Source organism: Electrona antarctica (assembly GCF_951216825.1).
Source record: "Electrona antarctica genome assembly, chromosome: 7".
Classification (NCBI taxonomy): domain Eukaryota; kingdom Metazoa; phylum Chordata; class Actinopteri; order Myctophiformes; family Myctophidae; genus Electrona; species Electrona antarctica.
This window is the reverse complement of record NC_136812.1, coordinates 11,817,613-11,837,019: the sequence shown is the minus strand read 5'-3', so window position 1 is coordinate 11,837,019 and position 19,407 is coordinate 11,817,613. Positions and strand designations below refer to the sequence as shown.

The 19,407-nt window shown below is 44.8% G+C and overlaps 1 protein-coding gene across 3 annotated transcripts in view; it reads left to right on the top strand.

Moving 5' to 3' along the window:
• The window catches only part of bcar3 (BCAR3 adaptor protein, NSP family member), a 132,055-nt gene that overhangs the window by 56,797 nt on the left and 55,851 nt on the right, over window positions 1–19,407 (top strand). Inside the window, exon 1 of one of the 3 annotated variants that reach the window (XM_079505313.1) lies at window positions 9,462–9,618. The exons of the other annotated variants lie outside the window; for them this stretch is intronic. The gene's annotated coding sequence lies outside the window, so the exon portion shown is untranslated. Of the gene's footprint in view, window positions 1–9,461; window positions 9,619–19,407 lie in introns of those variants that run through there. 3 annotated transcript variants of the gene reach the window in all.

The following is a 19,407-nucleotide window of genomic DNA, read 5'->3' as shown; positions in this document are numbered from 1 at the left end:
TGAGCTACTAACACGTGCAGCCTGTCCAGGATTATGACTTCTGTCTGAGAACATGTTGCTAATCTAAATAACCTCGAATTAATACTAAATGTACTATAAACACCTCCTTCCACTGTGTGTGTGTGTGTGTGTGTGTGTGTGTGTGTGTGTGTGTGTGTGTGTGTGTGTGCGTGTGCGTGTGCGTGTGCGTGTGCGTGTGCGTGTGCGTGCGAGAGAGATAGAGTGAGAGTGCTAATACCATCCGTATACCATCAACATTCTGCCGTTATCTCTCCAGTGTGTCACGACATGGGAGATCCAGATTCCTGGTACTGTATTACACTGACCGCAGATAACATGAAAACATCCCAGAAGCGTATACATAACTTGGGGAAAAAAAACCTATAACACTGTAGCAAGTGGTGCAAAGTAACCTAATATAATACGTACTCAGGGACGGCTCCAGGGGGGGGTGGAGGCTTAGGCTAAGCCCCCCCTCAAAACAAGCCCAATTGACTGACTTCTACAGTATGTAAAACAAGATTCATTAGCCCCCCCTCATAGCACCCTCAGTCACAATGTTCTGGAGCCGTCGCTGTAAGTACTACTAGTAATTTTGGGGTCGTTTTACTTTACTTGAGTATTTCCATTTCGATATGTAATGATATAATATAATAACATACACTTCTTCTGCAATATACTGTCTAATTTTGATAGTGCCGCATATGGCAAAAATATCAGATCTACAGTACAAGCTTGAGCTTGTGGATCTGATATTTTTGGCACGGAACACCATCATAACCACACCCATTTTTGACGGGAACCCCTGTTGGTGTTTTAAGCATTCTGTTATACTTTAGCTATTGAAAAATAGCAGATCTACAAGCTCATAGAGCGCCACCGAGTGGCGCGCTACGAGCTTGTAGGTCTGCTATTTTTTTAAAGTCGTGAAAAAGGGGCCGCAAATCTTTGAATATATATTTCAGAGCGAACATTTTTAACAAAAATATTGGCTTCTGGCCGGGGGTCCCTGGAACAACATATTTAGAGATAATAGAGATAATTCTGGGGGTCCTTGACATGAAAAAGGTTGAGCACAACTGACATAGAAACATGGGTTTTTCAGAAAACTATTAGGATTTAGAAGCCTTTTTTTAATCGACCTCAGTCCAAAATGGGCGAAGGTACATGCAGTACCTTCGCTTTTAAGCCTCATGTGCTCCTAGATACAGTATGGTGTGGACTTGAGACCTAATGGACTTGAGACTCGACTTGGACTCCTCTTATGACTTTAGACTTTAAAAAAAATACTTGGAGTTCAACACAAGTGACTTTACTTGACTTGAGCCCTAACTCTATCTTGACGTAAGACTTCAAAGTCTTTTCAAGTCAATTGATACCTTCCAACTGATATGGACTTTACTTGGGACTTGCCTGTCTTGACTTAATTGGTACTTGACTCAGGACTCCAGAGAGCAAAGACTACAAGACTTATACTTGTAGAACCAGTGGTGGAAAAAGTACTCACAGTAAAAGTATCAATACTGCAATATAAAATCCAAGTAAAAGTTCGGTATCAAAAGTATTGGTATCAAAATGTACTTAACCCATTCTGTACGGGAACCCCTTTTGGTGTTTTAAGCATTAATTCATACTTTAGCTATTGAAAAATAGCAGATCTACAAGCTCATAGCGCGGCACTCGGTGCCGCGCTACGAGCTTGTGGCGCAAATCTTTGAATATATTATTTCAGAGCGAACGTTTTCAACTCAAATCTTTGCTTCCGGGGGGTCCCTGGAACAACATATTTTCAGATGGGGGTCGGCGGCCATATATTTTTGAGAGTCCTTGACATGAAAATGTTTGAGAACGACTGACATGAGGTTTTTCAGAAAACTGTTAGGATTTAGAAGATACCTATTTGTAGAATCGGCCTCAGGTCAAAATGGTAAAAGTATCAATACTGCAATATAAAGTACCAAAAGTAGAAAGTACTCATTATGCATTATGCATTATACGTCATTGGTAATGTATGTTTGTTGTTTAGCAATACCCAGAGTGTAGAGTAGGAGAGTAGCGACACGCTTTGATCTCGCCGCAAAGCGGGTGCCCCCATGGGCTATAGATCCAAACATTGCTCCTATGGCTGGAACTATCCCATTGAGATAGAATGAGCACTTCCGCATTCCATTGTAATGGGAGTCAACGCTAGTGTCGCCACTCTCTTACTAGATTACTCTGGGACCTGTACCCTGCAGGCCAAAGAGTGACATCAACGTGATGTCACTGATCACATGACCCCAGGTTCTAGACCTCCAGCTCTAAGTTGTATTAATGACATAGTTCAATGTTGAAAATGAGTGGTATTCCCCTTTAAGTACAGCACTAGGGTAAATGTACTTAGTTACTTAGTTTCCACCACTGTGTAGAACAGTGACTTTGTCCCACTTCTGCCTCAGACGCTTTGGTCTGTTTGACATGGAAGCTCCCGGTGCATGAATCATAACTATTATAGTTGTTTATATGTCAAATTCCTCCCGGTTATGATGCTAATTAAAATAATTAAAATATCTCCTTGGTACAATCATTGGGAAACTTATCGCAGGAACGAGGGAGAGAGAGAGAGAGAGAGAGAGCCTGAGACAGGAAGTGGATACCGTGCCATCCCGAGGTGAGAGATAAGTACCAGAGGGTTTAGTGCCTTGCTCAGAGGCCCTGAGGGTAAAAGGCTGGAGGAATGAGGCGTGGCCCAAACTCAAGTCCTGTTTACATTTCACTACTCGGCGCTCATAAAACGTACACACACACACACACACACACACACACACACACACACACACACACACACACACACACACACACACACACACACACACACACACACACACACACACACACACACACACACACACACACACACACACACACACACACACACACACACACACACACACCTAAACGGTGAGAGATGAAGCAGGGGGGGAAAGGGAACGAAGGAGAAGTAGAAGGAGGAGGAGAGGAGAGGAGAGAGGATGAGAGGAAGGAATGGAATGCCGTAGAGACTGACTGCACCATGCATACACACTGCATGCCTTCCTGCTGAGGAGTTCAGGTCAAAGGGCTCCCGGCTGAGGAGGAGAAGAGGAGTCTTGACAAATGCTTGCTGTGTGCCCGTCTGTCTGCACGTGCGTGCGTGCGTGCGTGCGTGCGTGCGTGTGATCGCGTTTCGTATTTGCGTGCCCGTGCTAGCACATGCCCACTCCTTTGCCGCAATACATCAGGGGTCGGCTCACTCCAAGTCAAGACTTAGGCATACAGTAAGCATGACTCATTAGTTATAATGTATCTGGAAATATTTAAGCAAGCGCTTTAATATGAAATTGAATACTGAACGAATGACTCGCCAAAGCACTTTGTGAGATGGATTACATCCACTGGATATTTAAGATGATGTTGCCTTAAATATTCAAGGAAATAATTCAACATAGCTCTAAGGCTCATCCCCCAGCATTGTTTCATCAATGCATCAACGCAGCGATTCAGGCTGGAACCCAGGCTAGTATAGGGGGATGATGACACATTAGCCTAATATGTTTTATTTTAGTTTTTATATAAAGAAACATAACAGTTAATGGCGCATGCTGCTGCTTTTTAAGTGGTGGGGAATGATGGTTCTTTGCTATCATGGTCTAGACTAGAGACTAGACTAGTTTCCACACTTTTCAGGTGGAGACCCAAAAGAGAGATTAGACGTTTGCCCGGGACCCAAACTAGTGAAAATGGCAGATCTACAAGCGCAGATCTAGAAGGCACCCTTAAACAAGCGGGAAACAGGGGTCTAGAGCCGTGGTTTTCAACCAGTGGTCCGGGGACCACCAGTGGTCCTTGAGAGGGCTCCAGGTGGTCCTAGGCTTAATGATGGAAAGTTGGTAACCAAATGGACCCTTATAGATCTTTAACTCCTGAGAGCGTAAAATGAAACCAAATGGGTCCATTTGGTTTCATATTATGCTCTCAACAGTTAAATTAAGATCTGCATTACTTAATTTACAAGAAGTCTATACAGAATTATATGTTTTTTTGATCAATGTATCTTTCCTATGGTACCAACATCAGTACAGCATGGATGTGGACCAAAATCTTATCCAACGTCAACAAAAAAGTCCAGGTTCTGAGAAGCTATATAAATCTCATCAAATGGTGGTCCGTGACTTAAATGCCAAATAAATAATGGTCCTTCATATGAAAAGGGTTGAAAACCACTGCACTAGAGCAGGGGTTCTCAACCTTTTTGGCCGGGGACCCCCGAAAATGCTTTGGCAACGTCTCGGGACCCCCGCCCCGCCCCCTCCCGACCCCCAATATAAATTGACTGCTACAATAACCTTAATAATAGAGACAATACACCATAAACAAATACTGAAACCATCATCATTAGGGAAGGTGTATGCATGTACTATGTGTACTATATGTAAATTCTTCATTTCCACTTTACAGCCATTCAGTTTTTATTTTTAAATAATTTGGGGACCCCCCAAAATAATTTGGCGACCCCTCGAGGGGTCGTGACCCACGGGTTGAGAACCCCTGCACTAGAGTGTGAGTTAAGGCCTCTGTCTCTCTGTGTAGTCCTCTGTTGTTACAGTGTTCATTGTAGTGAATGACTCTTACATCATTTTATGTGACTACACATCATGTTTACGTACTATAATGCCACAGTCATGGATGGTGCAACATCATCTAGTAACTACAAACTAGCCTCTATTAGGGACGTCTGTCTCTGTCCGTCCGTCCGTCTGTCAGTCTGGAGCTAGTCTCTCAAGACTATTTCTTTCTACAATTTCGAGGACAAAACATTTTGCAGATGGGATTCTCGGAATGGTCTGGAGCTAAATGCTTGACCGATCAGTGCCAAACTTTATATGCGCGCTGCCAGTAGCCCACAGAAGTCACACCAATCTATATGATCAAAGCGATCTTTTTCCCGGCTCATAACACAATGGGATAGTCGATGATTGCTATTTATCGGAATCACAATGAAAAAATACTTCCAAAATGTCAAAAAATCTAATTTCGTTTTTTTTATGTTACACTATCATTAAAATCTTAGTGTTTGCCAATTATTTGGGGGCCCAATTGCAATACCCTCGCATTCGTTCAGGTACAACTTGTACCTGAACGTGTCAGTTTGGTCAGTTTGGTATTCAATTTGGTATTTCAATTTTGGTATTTCAATTTGGTATTTCAATTTGGTATTCAATTGATCATTGTTTGCAAACCGTCATGTCGGTTTATTGTAATTGTTCATGTAAACTGTAAAAAGTGCATATGGGCTGGGCTTCTTCGGAAGCATGACACTTAAATAAAGAATCAATCAATCAATCATCATGTATGCTGCTGTTGGTTGGTAGAGGTTATGCTCAACACCGTGTCTCTTCCCCCTGTCTGTCCCTTCCTCTACTCGGCCCCCAGGTGACTCAGTCAGGAGCTGATTATAGATTAAGCCCCTGACTCAGTGTGTGCAGCTTCCTGGAAACAACACCCCCAAACGAGCGTCCGCATGCACGCACACACACGCACACGCACACACACACACACACTTTTTACTTAGCAGACTTTTGTAGAATTTACATATTACTTATATACATTCCATATCCCCTTACCCTAATTCAATGCGGGTGCACCAATTTTGTCCTCAATTACACAACATTCCATATTTGGGGACAATTTCGTCGCCACATGTCAGGAGCACACACACCGATGCAGCGCACATGTATACGCACTCGTGCACAGACGCACACGCACGGTAAATGAACACCAAGGAATTTACTGTGCAGGGAGTCGCAGTGGCGCTGGCCGCTGTCTTCATGGAGTAGCAGTGGCGCTGGCCGCTGTCTTCATGCTGTTCCCCATGGGCTTGACCAAGAAGACCCCCCATGTTCTGGGACCAGGACGAGTGGAACTAGTTCCGGTGCTGTTATGGGACTTTGTTTCCTCTTCACACTCCGGTGTTTATACACGAAGGAATGAAAATCAATTAAAACAAATGGGAGACCTTCTTCTCTTGGCTACGTTTCCCGTTCGGGGTCACTGAAGCAGATCATCTGTTTCCATCTCTTCCTGTCCTCTGCGTCTTCTAAAAGTTAGAGCTATAATCTGAGGCAACAATCGCAATATTCAGTGAGTCAATGCGCCACCAAAACTGTAAAACCTATCAATGCACTTCCTGTTGACATTTTCAATAAACAACCAAACGGACCAATCACAGATCTTTGTTCCATGCTTTCTCCTTATTGGGAATGAGCTAGGTACTTGTGTCCCAGATTTCAACATTTCAACACATGGAAAAAGTACTCGCATGGATGCACCTGGGACGTATCCTCAGTGATGTATTATGTCATCAGGGTTTCAGGTCTCGCATCATACCCCTCACTCAGGTGACCCAGCCGGGGTGATCAAGTCCCGACTTACGTCCCAGTAGCTACCCTCGATCAGTCCCATTAGGGAAAGACCAAGGCCACACAATCTATTGCTCCGGAACTACTCTGCCGGGACTGAGAGTTAGATCAATCTGGCGCGTGGAAGGACTATAGGCTCTGTGGGTTGACTCACAATATTTACTTAAGAAAAAGTATCAATACTGCAATATAGGAATACTCTGTTACAAGTAAAAGTCCAGAATATACTTCTCACAATACAATACAATGCTCACAATGCGTCGCATCTCGATGCATTATTGGAAATCGGAAATTCCTCAAAATTGTCATAAAGTACAATTAGTTACTTTACATGACATTTGCAGTGCGTAGTGAGCTGTTCTGCAGTGCGTAGTGAGCTGTTCTGCAGTGCGTAGTGAGCTGTTCTGCAGTGCATAGTGAGCTGTTCTGCAGTGCGTAGTGAGCTGTTCTGCAGTGCGTAGTGAGCTTGTAGATGGGCTATTTTCTGCGCGCTGCGTGCAACCAAGTACACAGCAAGCCCTGTGGTTTCTGGAGCCAGTGGTGACTATTAAGACTGTCAACAATACTGGAGTTGTACTCCAGTATTGTTGACAGCTCTTGACAACTCTGTGAGCTAGTACAGTATAGTGAACAGAGAAAATAGAATAAGTAATTTGAAATGTAAATGCACTTTAAATAGTCTCAGCATCAATAGAGTCCTAGCTATCTTGTTTTTTACCAACTTGGGGGTCGTTCTTAAAGCTCACAAACGCAGACGTAAACAGTCTGAGACCACATGGAGGATATAATCCCCAAAGTGTGAAAATGGACACAAATACGGGTCCATTTTTACACTCTCAACAGAGGACGTTGCTGTGCAGAGGAATGTGTGTGTGTGTGTGTGTGTGTGGCTGTGTGCGTGCGTGCGTGCGTGCGTGCGTGCGTGCGTGCGTGCGTGCGTGCGTGCCAGCATGCGGGCCATCAGCTAATCTCATCTTTCATAGAGCCGTACTGGCAGGATGGTCTACTTGTATTGTCTGGAAGGAAACTCATGGACACACACATGCATGCACACGCAAGCGCAAGGTGCGCACACATATACACACACGTCTGGGTGTTATCGTCATAGACAATACAGAGGAACAGGACAAAGACAGGAGAGAGTGTTTGTCCTGAGGGTTAGCCAACACTATCTCATACACACACACACACACACACACACACACACACACACACACACACACACACACACACACACACACACACACACACACACACACACACACACACACACACACACACACACACACACACACACACACACACACAAAACATGCACGTGCGCGCACATGACCTCATAGTTAATCTAATGGCAATGGAGTACTTTGCACTTGGTATCATCAGCCTTGCTTTATAAGATAAATGTAATGAAACGTGACTTAATTATCATTTTAAATATATGCGTAATTGTTGCTTGCCTATGAAATTAATTCCAGCTAAATCCTGACCAGCGGCAGCACAGTAACATCTGTTCAATTAACCCATTTTGGGCGGGAACCCCTTTTGGTGTTAGCATTATGTTATGCTTTAGCTATTGAAAAATAGCAGATCTACAAGCTCATATGAGCTTGTAGGTCTGCTATTTTTGAAAAATCGAAGAACCACTGACATAGAAACATAGCTTTTTCAGAAAACTGTCAGGATGTAGAAGACATTTTTAGAGTGTCAAAAAGGACAAATGAACACAAACATGTATACGCCGCGTTTTGATCTTGTGGATCTGCTACTTTTCATGCTTTTGTGTGACGCTATTATGGTATGATCAATTAAGGCGTTCATTTACGAAAACAACCCAAAAAACTAAACGGGTTAACGATGAGGATCTTACTGTGTAGCATATAACTAACGTCTATATGAGTGGTTCTCAGAGTGGGGGTCCAGGCACCCGCAGGGTTATAAATGGACCCTTACAGGTCTATAACTCTGATGGAACCAAATGGACACGGTACCTTGTGGGTCCATTTGGTTCTATCTGTGCACTCTCATAGTCGGGGGTCCTTCAGCGTTAGGCCAGGGTTAGGCCGTTGCAGCTTTTATTTGTCCTCAGCACGAGGTGATTTCAGGGGTGGTGGTCTCAAAAACTAAGGCAAACTAAAGTGATGAAAGACTCGCACAAAAGTATGACTATTATTATAACGGGGAGCGGCTCGCCGGAACCGGGCCGCCACCCTGGGCACGTTCCTGGGGGTCTGGATGTTGCAGGGACCCCCCGGGGACCCCCACACGGTACACGTGCACCACTCACTTCACACAGGTGTTATTTTTATTTTGCACATGCTCAACCACGTGCTAAAGTGCTCAAAAGAGTGCATAAGTGATAGGAGACAGTCGTCAGGTCAAGTGTGATGTAGGCCTATCGCTTGCAATTTCTTGAAATGTAAAAGTTTGAAATCCTCTCTCTCTCTAAATGAACAACAAGGATTTGTTTTACTGTGCAGCGGAATTAACCCAACATCTAAATCTTCTCTCTAAGCACCCGACGGCCAGCGCTGGAGAGGACTGTGGGTTGGGGGGTGTGTGGGGTGGGGGGGGTTAGCGGGGGGGAGGGTGGTGGTGGAGGGGAGGGGGGGGGTAGCAGGGGTCACGAACAAAAAAGACTGAGAGCATGAAATATGAGGCTGCGCTGAGAACAGAGGAGAAGACCTGGGAGAAGGAGGGGAGGAGGTGGGGGGTGAGGGAAGTTTTCAGCGCTGGGGGGAGGGGAGGGGGAGGGGGAGGGGGGTTGTAGGGTAGGGGGGGTGTTAGGGGACGACGGCAACAACAAAAAAAATCCTCCCAACACACAGTAGACTGGAGGGAGGGGCCGGGTGCTCGCAAATCACTCCCCTGAGACACCAGAGAGAGAGAGAGAGAGAGAAAGAGAGAGAGGGCAGGGCTTGTGTGTGTGTGTTCAGAACTTCAGAGCTGCTTGCCTTGTTGTTGCCTGCCTGCCTCTTGGAGTCCTCCTGCCAGTCAGTCAGTCAGTCAGTCAGTCAGTCAGTCAGTCAGTGAGCGGACCATTCAAACACACTATGGAGTAGAGCTGGACAGACAACTTTAAAACCAGACAACTGGAAGACAGGACAGAGAAGGAGACCAGAGAGAGAGAGAGGGAGAGAGTAGCACTGTGTGCAGTGCTCCCAGGAGTTGCCCACACTGACAGGTAGGAATGGGTGTGTGTGTGTGTGTGTGTGTGTGTGTGTGTGTGTGTGTGTGTGTGTGTGTGTGTGTGTGTGTGTGTGTGTGTGTGTGTGTGTGTGTGTGTGTGTGTGTGTGTGTGTGTGTGTGTGTGTGTGTGTGTGTGTGTGTGTGGTTGTGTGTGTGTGTGTGTGCATATCAAATGTTGTATTACTTTACTTATATAGCCTAAGTTAAAAGCAAGAGGAAACTGGCAATTAACTTGTTTATGAGTTGCGGTTGCGGTTAATTTACTGTTACTTATTTACCCTCTCTCTCGATCCCTCTCTCACTGTATGTGTGCATGTGAGCGTGTGTGCGAGCGTGTGTGCGAGCGAGCGTGTGCGTGCGTACGTGGGTGCGTGGGTGCGTGGGTGCGCGTGCGCGTGCGTGCGTGCGTGCGTGCGTGCGTGCGTGCATGTCTCAATCCCTCACTTTGGTTGGCTTGTTTACTGCAACATCATGTCCCATTATGTTCAGGGACATTTGAGCAACACGTAGCCATCCCCATGGCGCTGGGTGGAGCTGTGTGGTTACTTACTGTTCAGGGTTCATTGCCAAGTCCAAACACAATCCTAAAAGTCATGATGACATGCAGGGAGACATTGTACTGTATATGCCGTAGGTAGGTTGATAATCAGATACTGTATATGGCATCATGGTCCTCTATAACTTCTTCCATGTCAAGGACCGATCGGCCTTTGTGTTTGGAAAATGTTTCCAAACAAGAACAGATCTAGAAGATCACAATGTGTCGCATCACTGGTCGCATCACTGTTTGGAATAACGTGTTCGTTACACGCGCACCGCTACGTCCGGGGGAAACTACCGGGGAAACCCCCCCCCCCCCCCCCCATGTCAGGCGATGTATCAAAAGGGCCTGCTCACTCTTCATGCATTGAAGGAAGCATGAGCTCATGCAGTTCGGGGCTCTCCCCAGGCTGGCAGAGGGCGAGTATAGCAGGATTACATGCTTAGGTAATTGGCACCGGGTGAAAAATGGGTTACAACATCATGGGATAAAAATTTGGCGTGGGGAGCCCCTGGAATCTTAAGGTCCTCGGAGCCCACTTGTGCGTGTGTGTCTGTGCGTGCGGGTGTGCGTGTGTGTGTAAGCGTGTGCGTGCGCGTGTGCTCGTGTGTGTGTGTGTGCGTGCGTGCGCGTGTGTGTGTGGGTGTGCAGGTTATGTTAGCCAGTTTGTTGTGTTTCCTTGCCAAGGCCAGGCCATGTGAGCTGAGGACTCTGTGACCTGCTGCTGCCGGAGGTGCTGCAGGAGATCAAGCCATGCTATGCTCACTGACTGAGAGAACAAACACATGCCTGTCACAATCATTACATAATCGTCTCATCGCAATTATTTGAGATAATCGCAATTATTTTCTCATAATCGTCATAATCGTTCGTGTTGAAAGACGTTCATACATTAAAAAAAAATCACACCCGTGTGAACTGAGTGGTGTAAGGTCTTATATAGACTGATCAGCTGTGGTCTGACGTAATGTCTGACGTAATGAAATCACACCCGTGTGAACTGGGTGACCATAGCAACCATGCTCATTTTTTGGTACGAACAGACAGACAGACAAACAGACAGACACGTACAGACACGTAAACTAACAAAGCCAGTTGTAGGAGTGGTTTACACCACTCAAAAAAAGCAGAAATAGCTTCTCGGTTATAAAAGATGAGCAACATTAAGATGGTCTTCGGTTCGTCTAAATGTGCATCAGTGTCTATATGGTCTCTGTCGGGTGAAAACGTCATATGTCCAAAACTGTTACTTTTCAGGATTCAAATTCTAAAGCATATAAAAAGTAGCAGATCTACAAGATACAATCTGCTACTCTTTGATGCTTTTGTGTGACACTGTAGTGTAGTTATGATACAAGTAGGCGGGGCGTTAATTTTCGAAAGAACACAAAAAGTTAGAATAATATGGAGATAGGAGGTTTCGGCCCGACAGCAACTACAGAATATATATTTTCAGTTAATTGCCCGACTCTGACTGACTTCCCTGACAAGCTGACCGAGTGACTGTCTACTGTCTAGACACTTCACTGACATGCTTCGTGCTCAGTGTATGTACACTGATGGCAAATTATTCATAACAAGACCGGTGCCCGGCTGTAGAGCACCGAGTCGGTAACGATGGAGGTTGGCGATCCATGCCCCACCCGGCTATGCAATTACCCGCTGTACCCGTGTCAGAGTACCCGTTCCACCCATCTGTCTGTGTCCCTTTTATGCCCATACTTTATGCCCATACTGTATATGGAGATTTCCGTATCTGTCTCTCTGTGTCCCTTCATTCCTATATATGGAGTTCTGTGTCAGGCATGCCCAAATATGGAGTGTTGTGATGTCAGAACAGTCCAGCAACTCCATATATGGACCCTGGGCAGGGACCCTGTCCAGAGCCCGGGCAGAGGCCTTTTGTGGCGGTTCTGGACAACCGTGGGTCAGACCGACTGGACACCCCCACACTCCCTGTGGGGGTGTGGAACATGTGTGTTAAAGTTGAAGTCGGTGGGGCGAACGGTTCTCGAGTTACAGCCGTACACACCTACAGACAGAGAGACAGACAGACAGATGTACAGAGACTTTTATAGATAGATAACACTTGGCTTTTGGACTGACAGTATGGAAACGTGTGTCTGTGCGTACAAGTCTAGACCTATGTTGGAGAAACAGACACAGCTAGAGTGACAGCTACTGCTGTGCTGTAGGATTTGATAACTGCACAATTAATATGTCATACACATAAGTCACTGTCGCACACAAACACACACGCACACACCTACACAGTGAGCAACGCAGCGGGACCCTTCTCTCTCTCTCTCTCTCGCTCTCTCTCACAATGGCTGTTTCTCTACAGAGGTCATGTGACAGTTGCTCCCATTGTTCCCTGCTGGCCAGGGGTGGCTTTGCTAATGCAAGGCTCAGTGTGTGTGTGCATGCGTGCGCGTGCATGTATGTGTGTGTATGTATGTACTTGTGAGAGTTCAGTATCCCCATTATCCATCCAAGTATTGTAGAATTTGAGAAATAAGACAACAATATTGTCCTGCTCCTCAGAATATATATAACGGTTGTCAAATGATTTACAGTTCCATGCTGTTCCAGATGTATGAGTTTAAAGGACCACTTCACCACTTTTCAACTTCTCTTCCTATACTTGGTCCTAACTAATGTTCATGATAAAATACCACAATTTTTTCCTACTCAGTCTGTGTCTCATAGGAAGGCTGTGGGCAGTTCAGAAACCCGTCCACCAGTGACATCATCGATGGTGAATCCAAGCTAATAGAAACGGCAGGCTTTCTTTTCCTGAAAAGTTGAAATGCAAAAGTTGAAGCCATCGTTCTCACGATAATACAAATCTAAATATATTTTAAAACAAATCTTGTTTAAAAAACAATCTGCCTAATGATGATGTCACTGGTGGACGGGTGTCTGAACTGCCCAAAGCCCTCCTATGAGACACAGACTGAGTAGGGAAAAAATGGTGGTGTTTTATCATGAACATTAGTTAATTATTAATTATATGAAGAGATGTTGAAAAGTGGTGAAGTGGTCCTTTAAACCTGAATGGGAGCATGCTAGACGTGATCTCCGACGCAGCAGCTGGGTTGTTTAGTATATATATATATATATATATGTGTGGGTGCACTGCTATGTCCATTATATGTTTTTGAGGGGTGACCATGCCATGTTGTGTGTTGCCTTGTTTTGTCGTTGTGTGTTTGTGTGTGTTTGTGTGTTTTGGTCCAAACTTGATATGCTCTTTTTGTAACCGTCAGTGTCACTTCCCCGTTAGTGTATAGGACTATACAATTTTTTTTATATAACCACACTATTTAGCATATAGTGGTCATATGACATGTATATGTAAACATTATCTATTATCTTCTTTGGTATGTTCTGTATGGGTTTGTCACATACATATTGTGTTTATGTTATTTGATTTACTGTATACCCTGTAATCTTGAATAAACAAAAAAAAAGGGGGTGATGTAAAAGGTTGTTTTGTGGTTAAAAAGATTTTTAGAGTTGTATTATGCTTTACAATTAGGAAAATAGTCAAGTTGCGGTTTAGGATGAAGTATTTAGAGGTTAGGGGTTAGGGGTTAGGGATTAGGGGTTATGCCTGTTTTGTACTTAGTTGCATGCTTAGCTCTTTAGGCTTATCGTTAAAGAAATGACAAAACAGCGTTCATGTAATCACCATCCTAACATGTTGATGTCCTCAGTACAGTACAGTAATACAAACGTGTGTGTGTGTGTGTGTGTGTGTGTGTGTGTGTGTGTGTGTGTGTGTGTGTGTGTGTGTGTGTGTGTGTGTGTGTGTGTGTGTGTGTGTGTGTGTGTGTGTGTGTGTGTGTGCACACACACATACACACGTGCCAGGAAAGGCAGTTTTAACTTGCAAGAGGAAACCCCTCATTCCCCGGCATGATGCTGTATGTTTGTCATTTCAATCGTGTGTGTGTGTGTGTGTGTGTGTGTGTGTGTGTGTGTGTGTGTGTGTGTGTGTGTGTGTGTGTGTGTGTGTGTGTGTGTGTGTGTGTGTGTGTGTGTGTGTGTGTGTGTGTGTGTGTGTGTGTGTGTGTGTGTGTGTGTGTGTGTGTGTGTGATGAGAGACCTGTGCTGCAGAAGGTGACAGAAGTACAGTGTACAATGTTTGTAGTTCAAACAAGGGACACATTGTAGGACATTTGCTCATAATTAATACTGTATGTAAACATATGTACTGGTACAGTATATGAATTGGGTCATGTGAGCTGTTCAGCTTGTTCTGCTTCACGTATGTTCCACTCTGACACCTGACCACACCAACTCTACAACTCAACACTTTTACAATAATAATAATAATAATATGCAAGTCTCCTGGATGCTGCATTATAGCTGATGAGCATGTTAACAGGTGTTGAAAGTTACATCACAGGGACAAGGAGGGCTCTTTATAACACACATGCACACACGCCCACACGCCCTCTCTCCCAGTCTATTGTCTTGTAAGCACAGCTGAATTCCTTCAAATGACCAGTCACTTCTTTCAGCAGAACAAGAGTATTTGAGTCTGGCTGTGTTCTATTGGTTAGAAATGTTAGAAACCATTCAGGGCAATCAGGAGTATAGGAACTTCAGACTTCTGAACACTTTTTGTCTACATGACCCCCCCCCCCCCCCCAAAAAAAAACACTTTTTGATGATGACCCCCTGGAACTAATGAATGCTCTTTCACATAAATTGACAAAACAGCGACACATGTATAATATGTAACCACTTTGCACAATAAATTAATTAATTAAAATTAAGAGTCTCTTAATTTATTATGCAAAGTGGTTACATACAGTATTATACACGTTGTGTCTCCTCCCCTTTGTTAAATTATTTCTGTGCCGCTAGCTGGTAGCATAAATGTATGTGCCAGCGGCGCCTGCGTCCACTTTAAGAGAATCAGTTTCCTCCCCCCTGTAGCCCCATGCACCTGTAGCCCCATGCACCTGTAGCCCCATGCACACACTCACTGTAACCATTGGCTATCATTAGCGCACACTGTTTACCTGTCACCAGAAACGTTTACATGTCGGGAGCGATGCGAGACAAATTCACAAATGACATCCGAACTTTGGATACATGGCGATCACCAAGGACAGCGCTCGTAGACTCCGAGTTATGGAGCTTTGATAATCCTGCTTTGAGGTAAATTGAGGAGTTGTAACGTCCCATAGCTGGTGGTGACGGAGGCGTTGCATAGCAACCATATCAATGTTAAAAGCTGCTCTGGGGCTCAACCAGTTCATATAATATACGAGGGGGTACGAACATGTTCGTACCTGCTCTTATTGCGACCCCCCAGGTCGTATTTACGATGAAAACGTGCATTTCCTGTCAGTCCGTCCGTCCATCACCCCAAACCATATATGGTCATGCCTCGTGACATCACGTGACATCACGTGACATCATCAGGGATGGAGATCCCGGCTGTCATCAATATTATTAAGCCCATATATGGGAATGCCCATATATGGAGATTCCTGATGTCATCAATATTGGCCAGCAACTCTATATCTGACCTCAAACCTCAAAACCTTAGATCTCCATATATGGAGCTGACCTGTTTCCTGACCCTGACATTCCATATGTTGATCCTTCCCCATCCATCCTTCCTCTTCGATGTCTCCCTTTTGACTGATTCCTGTCCATTCAAACTCTAGACGGGCCTGCCCCAAAGTTACCTGGGCCCTCATCAAACCCTGTACACTCAAGACACTGCCCCTGCTGCCACCCTTAGATCTCTATATATGGAGCTGACCTGTTATGACATTCCATATGTTGATCTGACCTCATCAAACCCTGTACACTCAAGACACGCTCCATATATGGCCAGTACAGAATTCATTCCATATGTTGATCTGACCCTCCCGTGCCAAAGCATCAGCGCTCGCCCGGCAGTCTGCCATCACTCAGGCGGATGCGTCTACGCATGCGTCTTCTCGCCCTCAGGGCGTCTTACTGGTTCTAGATATGTTTTACTGCACTGAGCCTGCACACGACACGAAAGGGACTAAATTATTTTCGCTCCTATGCCACCAAAATGTGGAACGCCCTACCAGCAGTCATTAAGACATGCGAATCCCTTGACTCCTTCAAAACCGCTCTCAAAGGGCACCTACGGATGGCTGCAATTCGAAACTGGCCCCCGTAAAATCTGAATCCCCCCCCCCCCGCCCCCTTTCCCCTCACTGTATATGTTTCTTTTCCCTTTTTACCTCCATTATGATGAATTCCTGTACTGTTCTTTGTCTATATAGAAGTGTCTATTTGTACGTCTCTAAATGTTTTGATGAATGGAACATGGTGGACCCTGTTGTAAACAAGTGTAATGCTTAATTGGGTCGTCCACTCACAGTTAACAGCCTTTGTATTGAGTTTGTGCTTGAAATGTACTGTAATTCTGCAAACTAATAAAATGTTCAATCAATCAATCAAAAATGTCACCTACTGTATCTTACTTGTAACGTGACAACAAACCATTCTGAATATTACACCCAATAAATCATTCATATGGAGACGAGAGACGGAGAAGAGAGATGCCACGCAGGGAGAGTCACAGAGCGACAAGACGTTCTAGGAAGGAAGCGGAGGAAAAGCAAATAGAGAAAGAGATTTGTTTTATTGCCACTAATCTCATGTAATGATCTGCCTCCAGGCACAATGTTTATGCCTTCATTTCCTCTTCCTGTTAATCTTCACTTGTTCCCACCCAGGGTCTGCTCTGATTGTGTGTGTGTGTGTGTGTGTGTGTGTGTGTGTGTGTGTGTGTGTGTGTGTGTGTGTGTGTGTGTGTGTGTGTGTGTGTGTGTGTGTGTGTGTGTGTGTGTGTGTGTGTGTGTGTGTGTGTGTGTGTGTGTACATGTGTTCCCAACCTCCAACATCTTCATCTCTTATTGTTGACAAAACAGAGCTTTGTCTTTAGAATATTATGTCTCGTATCTCCCTCTGACTGGTGTGTGCACGTGCGCGCGCGTGTGCGTGTGTACGTGCGTACGTGTGTGCATGTGGGGGGTGCCTAAGGTTTCCGTCAGGCAGAAACCTCGTATCTCCATATTTCAACTTTTAATAATATATTTCTTTGTAAATGAATGCCCTACTTCGTGAGAGTGTCTGACAAAGGCAGTGAATATAGCAGATCTACAAGCCCACAACGCATAGCGGTGCGGCGCGTTGGAAGTTTGTATATCAGTTATTTTCCCTGTTTAAAAAAAAAAAAGTCCTACAAATAATTCAAAAGAAGGAATGGTTTTGGACATACTAGGTTTCCAGCCGACAGCCACGACATGCCTGTTGGGTGAATGACGCAGGGGGAAGGGGACTGGTGGGCAGCTGGATGGACAAACGTCACTACCACACAGAGAGAGAGGACCAAAGGTAGAGAGACAAAGGACAGACAGACAGAGAGAGAGAGAGAGGCCATTGTTATTGAGAGAGGTGGAGGGACAAAGAAAAGAAAGAACATGGAAAAGTGAAGAGTGGGTGACATCGTGATGGAGAGATGGAGGGAAGGGGAGGAGAGGGGGGGGGGGGGGGGGGGGCACGGGAGACTGAAAGAGGAAGAGATGGATGGATGGGCCGAGCCGGGAAAGAGAGTCAAAGGAACGGAGTTGGACTGAAAGAGAGCGAGGCAGAGATAGATCAATAATGTGAAAGAAACTGAGAGAGAGAGAGCGAGAGGAAAAGTTGGAGGGAGAGAACAGAAAACGTGGTTTATAGTCGCACAGAATTTGACACTTTGACAAAAATATCACCAGTTATTAAAACACAGTATATGCATTATAGACTTTAGAGCTATTTCATACTTCCTCTAAAGAACACACTATAACTACGTCACATGAATCATTTATTCATGTAATGGCAAAGCATGCTGCCGAGTGTGTGTGTCTGTGTGCATGCGTGTGCATGCGTGTGTGTGCGTGCTTGCGCGTGCGTGCGTGCGTGCGTGCGTGCGTGCGTGCGTGCGTGCGTGCGTGCATGCGTGCATGCGTGCGTGCGTGCGTCGCGAGTGAATGAGTGACAGAGAGAGAGAGAGAGAGAGAGTGCGTGCATGTGTGAAATCAAGAAGGCAGTGGATATCCAGCCATCTGATGGCACTAGTAAAGGAAACACTTTTAAGCCGTTGAGTGCTTTGAACTCCCCCCCCCCAGGTCCTATACACCCTAACCTAAACTTTGAACACCCCCCCCCAGGTCCTATACACCCTAACCTAAACTTACCATGCCCCTTCCTGCACTTAAAGCTTCAATCCATAAGTCTGAGGTCCTCAGAACTACAATAAAGATGGCAACACATCTAGTGACCAATCCGTGACGGTGACGTGCCTTCAAATAACTTTTGACGTTGTCAAACACTTACTGACTGGGGTTGAAACGTCTCAATGGAAGAGACTTGACTACCTTATAGTCTCCAATCACTGCAGATGTGCTGGTTATTATACAACATGCACTGCCTGTACTCTACCATACAGATTGGTTCAAATAATGTTTTATTCATTATAATAAATCCTGGATAGTAGCTTAACTATGCCATCAGAGCCTATAACATTAAATCACATGAACTGATTGACAATCAAATCCTTTCCTAAATGTAACCATACTAATTGACATGAACTAACTGCAAGCTATAACCATATATTTCCCCCAACCAATCATATACAGTAGACTATATCAGTGGTTTCCAAACTACTTTGGGTGGGGGGGTCCCCAGATGGCAGATGATTAGCTTAACGTGCAACATTTTCTCACTCAACAATAAACAAACCAGCGTACATACAGGGTATCTGTATAAAGTTTCAATTTAATTACTTTTAAGACATTTTTAATGCCAAATTGACAAACATTGTGAAAATACTCGAACTACAAGCTCACAACGCCTCGCAATGTGATATTTATCACATTGGAAATCACTGCGGGCAATTATGGGCACTGTATTTTGCCCGTAAACCTCAAGTTTAGCGGGCATGTACAACGGAGGTTACTGAAGTAACCCGAAGTTAATATACGGTAATATACAGGTGTGATGGTACAATTCAGGAGTTTACCGGAGTTTGTTGGAAAGTTTAACGGGAGTTTCCTGTAATATACACATCCGTATTCCATGCTTTTTGCACAGTTTAAACCGAGTCAAATGAGTTCTTGTCAGAGTGGAGGGTTCCCAGTACAAATTATTTTGGGGGGGGGGGGGGGGGTTGCGGCCTGATAAGTTTGGGAACCC